This window comes from Schistocerca gregaria, unplaced genomic scaffold, assembly GCF_023897955.1.
Source record: "Schistocerca gregaria isolate iqSchGreg1 unplaced genomic scaffold, iqSchGreg1.2 ptg000623l, whole genome shotgun sequence".
Classification (NCBI taxonomy): domain Eukaryota; kingdom Metazoa; phylum Arthropoda; class Insecta; order Orthoptera; family Acrididae; genus Schistocerca; species Schistocerca gregaria.
This window is the reverse complement of record NW_026062011.1, coordinates 420,001-425,000: the sequence shown is the minus strand read 5'-3', so window position 1 is coordinate 425,000 and position 5,000 is coordinate 420,001. Positions and strand designations below refer to the sequence as shown.

The window sequence follows — 5,000 nt, the reverse complement described above, 5'->3', positions numbered from 1 at the left end:
CCGCCTGTCCCTCTAAGAAGAAAAGTAATCGCTGACAGCACGAAGGATGTCACGCGACTTAGTTAGCAGGCTAGAGGTCTCGTCGTTATCGAATTAACCAGACAAATCGCTCCACCAACTAACACGCGATCTAGTGTCACCACCACCCACCGAATCAAGAAAGAGCTATCAATCTGTCAATCCTTCCGGTGTCCGGGCCTGGTGAGGTTTCCCGTGTTGAGTCAAATTAAGCCGCAGGCTCCACTCCTGGTGGTGCCCTTCCGTCAATTCCTTTAAGTTTCAGCTTTGCAACCATACTTCCCCCGGAACCCAAAAGCTTTGGTTTCCCGGAGGCTGCCCGCCGAGTCATCGGAGGAACTGCGGCGGATCGCTGGCTGGCATCGTTTATGGTTAGAACTAGGGCGGTATCTGATCGCCTTCGAACCTCTAACTTTCGTTCTTGATTAATGAAAACATACTTGGCAAATGCTTTCGCTTCTGTTCGTCTTGCGACGATCCAAGAATTTCACCTCTAACGTCGCAATACGAATGCCCCCGCCTGTCCCTATTAATCATTACCTCGGGTTCCGAAAACCAACAAAATAGAACCGAGGTCCTATTCCATTATTCCATGCACACAGTATTCAGGCGGGCTTGCCTGCTTTAAGCACTCTAATTTGTTCAAAGTAAACGTGCCGGCCCACCGAGACACTCAACTAAGAGCACCCTGGTAGGATTTCAACGGGGTCCGCCTCGGGACGCGCAAGCACGCCTTCGGCTCGCCCCACCGGCAGGACGTCCCACGATACATGCCAGTTAAACACCGACGGGCGGTGAACCAACAGCGTGGGACACAAATCCAACTACGAGCTTTTTAACCGCAACAACTTTAATATACGCTATTGGAGCTGGAATTACCGCGGCTGCTGGCACCAGACTTGCCCTCCAATAGATACTCGTTAAAGGATTTAAAGTGTACTCATTCCGATTACGGGGCCTCGGATGAGTCCCGTATCGTTATTTTTCGTCACTACCTCCCCGTGCCGGGAGTGGGTAATTTGCGCGCCTGCTGCCTTCCTTGGATGTGGTAGCCGTTTCTCAGGCTCCCTCTCCGGAATCGAACCCTGATTCCCCGTTACCCGTTACAACCATGGTAGGCGCAGAACCTACCATCGACAGTTGATAAGGCAGACATTTGAAAGATGCGTCGCCGGTACGAGGACCGTGCGATCAGCCCAAAGTTATTCAGAGTCACCAAGGCAAACGGACCAGACGAGCCAATCCGATTGGTTTTGATCTAATAAAAGCGTCCCTTCCATCTCTGGTCGGGACTCTGTTTGCATGTATTAGCTCTAGAATTACCACAGTTATCCAAGTAACGTGGGTACGATCTAAGGAACCATAACTGATTTAATGAGCCATTCGCGGTTTCACCTTAATGCGGCTTGTACTGAGACATGCATGGCTTAATCTTTGAGACAAGCATATGACTACTGGCAGGATCAACCAGGGAGCTGCGTCAACGAGAGCTGAGCAGCCGGCCGCCCGGGAGTGTGTCCCGAGGGCCCGCGCGAACACGCAAGCGTCCGCTCAATTATTCTGCAAACAGGAGGAGGCTGAGCTCCCCTGCACGATACACCTCGAAACCCTCTCAGGTCCCGGCGGCGCGCAGCGCCGTCCTAAGTACTTGGTCGGGTTCGAGAGAGGCGCAATCGCCCGGAGATAGGCGAGTAGACGCTTTCAGTGCGAACACCCGTGCTCCCAACTGAGCTTGCCGCTGCCGACAGAGGCCCGGGAGCGTGCTGTCGTGGCATTGCCGGCGGGAAACAACACGCGCCACCTACGGTGACCGGCAGCTCCAACGCCAGCGCCACAGAAGGGCAAAGCCCCACTTGGGTGCAGAAGCGAACTCTCCCAGCACAGCGCACGCGCCAACACGTCCGCAGAGCTGCGATACAAACCACCTGCGAGAACCGCTGGGGGCGACCGAGCAGCAGACGGCGTCGCGACGCCGAGTGCCGGGCGGCGGCGCATCCTCAACGCACACAGTCCGCAATCGGACCAGCACACTGCAGATGTCCACCGCGCTTCGCACCGGGCTCGGCAGAACCCACTTTGGCCGCCTGGCGCCGCGCGCCGGGTGCGCCGGCGCGTAGCTGGGACGCCAGCCGGGCCCGTCGGCCGGCGCTCCTGCCACTGGGCGCCCCCCACCAGCCGGCTGTAGTGCGTGCGCTCACGCAGCGCGCGGCCAGCACGCCGCGCGGCCCCCCCTCACCGGCCGGGGACTGTCCCACCAAGCCACAGCCTCGTATCGCTTCATACCCACATGGCCAACTCAGGTTCGGGGGCATGGCGGGTACCGCCGAAACAACCGGTTCACAGATGTACCGATCGTCGCTATCACCGATGCACCTGCAGCGCGAACAACCGCTCAACAACTGATTTCCAGTTCATTTGCGGATCTTTGGCAGCAAACGTATACGTCAATCAACATTTGCGAAATCTACGATTCTGGCATGCCTGCATGTTATGTGTCACGACACGCTACATCAGCCCATATACACACTACGGCACGTACACGAGAGAACACGTGGAAGATGGTCCGCGCACGTGTGCAATGTCCCTTGCGCGGTCGACTGTCAACCGGCCTCTGTAGCATGTCGCAGATGTGGAACGCGGTCCACCGTGGTATCATGTTGTGTGGGGCAATACGATTAAATAGGAAAACCCTCGTCGCTACATCAACAGACGGCTCACGCTGATTCCCGGCAGAGGGAGGGGGGGGGGGCCAACATGCAATACTTTCGTCCGTACCTACCACATGTCTCTACGGCGTACAACAGTGCAATCTCGCTGTAATGGGGAGACGAGACAAGTAGCATCGTGCACAACATATGGCCCTTATGATTCGCCATTGTAGGGCGCAGCCGGTGTACGGTCAAGCATGTGCCACATTATGTCACTCAGTACGTAACGACGGATGATCAGTGTGGGTTACGCGTACATCAGCGGACAGTCCACACAGGCCGTACCACAACGTACACTGACTGCATCGACAACCAAATGCAACTGAACAGCTGCAAGGCTCATTTCACAAACAAACGCCTGACCGACCAGCTTGGAAGGGCAGGAGGGGAGGGCGATATTCGTTCTGTAGCGTTACACCCTTCCAGTGGTTAGCGGGACTGTGTAGAAAGTACGCAACACTCGAAAGACATTTACGTGAGGGTACGCACCATGGCATCGAGAAATACACATGACACCAGAGGATCCAAGCAGTGAACTATGTTCAGAGGGTTGCTGTTAGGCAAAGCTACATTCCTGTGACGTTACATGTGACAGTTAAGGTGCAGTGTAAGTTAGGTTAAGGTGCAGTGTAAGTTAGGTTAAGGTGCAGTGTAAGTTAGGTTAAGGTGCAGTGTAAGTTAGGTTAAGGTGCAGTGTAACTTAGGTTAAGGTGCAGTGTAACTTAGGTTAAGGTGCAGTGTAACTTAGGTTAAGGTGCAGTGTAACTTAGGTTAAGGTGCAGTGTAACTTAGGTTAAGGTGCAGTGTAACTTAGGTTAAGGTGCAGTGTAAGTTAGGTTAAGGTGCAGTGTAAGTTAGGTTAAGGTGCAGTGTAACTTAGGTTAAGGTGCAGTGTAACTTAGGTTAAGGTGCAGTGTAAGTTAGGTTAAGGTGCAGTGTAAGTTAGGTTAAGGTGCAGTGTAACTTAGGTTAAGGTGCAGTGTAAGTTAGGTTAAGGTGCAGTGTAACTTAGGTTAAGGTGCAGTGTAACTTAGGTTAAGGTGCAGTGTAACTTAGGTTAAGGTGCAGTGTAAGTTAGGTTAAGGTGCAGTGTAACTTAGGTTAAGGTGCAGTGTAACTTAGGTTAAGGTGCAGTGTAACTTAGGTTAAGGTGCAGTGTAACTTAGGTTAAGGTGCAGTGTAACTTAGGTTAAGGTGCAGCGTAACTTAGGTTAAGGTGCAGCGTAACTTAGGTTAAGGTGCAGCGTAACTTAGGTTAAGGTGCAGCGTAACTTAGGTTAAGGTGCAGCGTAACTTAGGTTAAGGTGCAGCGTAACTTAGGTTAAGGTGCAGCGTAACTTAGGTTAAGGTGCAGCGTAACTTAGGTTAAGGTGCAGCGTAACTTAGGTTAAGGTGCAGCGTAACTTAGGTTAGGGGCCAACGTGGGTTAGGTTAGGGGCCAACGTGGGTTAGGTTAGGGGCCAACGTGGGTTAGGTTAGGGGCCAACGTGGGTTAGGTTAGGGGCCAACGTGGGTTAGGTTAGGGGCCAACGTGGGTTAGGTTAGGGGCCAACGTGGGTTAGGTTAAGGGCCAACGTGGGTTAGGTTAAGGGCCAACGTGGGTTAGGTTAAGGGCCAACGTGGGTTAGGTTAAGGGCCAACGTGGGTTAGGTTAAGGGCCAACGTGGGTTAGGTTAAGGGCCAACGTGGGTTAGGTTAAGGGCCAACGTGGGTTAGGTTAAGGGCCAACGTGGGTTAGGTTAAGGGCCAACGTGGGTTAGGTTAAGGGCCAACGTGGGTAAGGTTGCCAGAGATGTGTCAAATCAGGATGTACGTTTGGCTGGTGTCAGGTGGTGGGTTGGTTCGATGTCTTTACCAGGGGTGTGGCCAAAGGGTATTTTATTACTTGTACCTTTTGTGTTGTGGCGTGGCGTTGCGTCTTGTGTTGATACTGGGTGGACCACTGTGGGTGTTGCTGGCTGATTTGAGCTGCGTTGTTTGCGGGTGATGTGAGACATTGTGTCTTATTAGTGGACGTCACGTTCCTCTTGTCGTTCTTTGGATAGTGTCCTGTGGCAGCGAGGATAAAATGGATGTTGTTGAACGCTAGTGCTTTGGTGCTTTCGCTTTGTTACACACGGAGTGGACTGTGAGATAGGGTGACTGGGTCGAGTGCGGTTCACACTGTCCTCCCCAGTTTACAGTATGTATCATCTATGTATGTGGTCCTGCATCATTTACTAAGGAGGGACGTCAGACGACTGAAATATTAGTTATGTACTGATGTAAAGCAGA

At 52.8% G+C, this 5,000-nt stretch overlaps 1 non-coding gene across 1 annotated transcript in view; it reads right to left on the bottom strand.

Moving 5' to 3' along the window:
- Positions 1 to 1,492, bottom strand: part of LOC126317255 (small subunit ribosomal RNA) — a 1,897-nt gene extending 405 nt beyond the window's left edge. The window contains exon 1 of the ribosomal RNA XR_007556527.1: positions 1 to 1,492. This exon is cut by the window's left edge and continues 405 nt beyond it. This is a non-coding gene — a ribosomal RNA (small subunit ribosomal RNA).
- Positions 1,493 to 5,000: the final 3,508 nt, after the last annotated feature.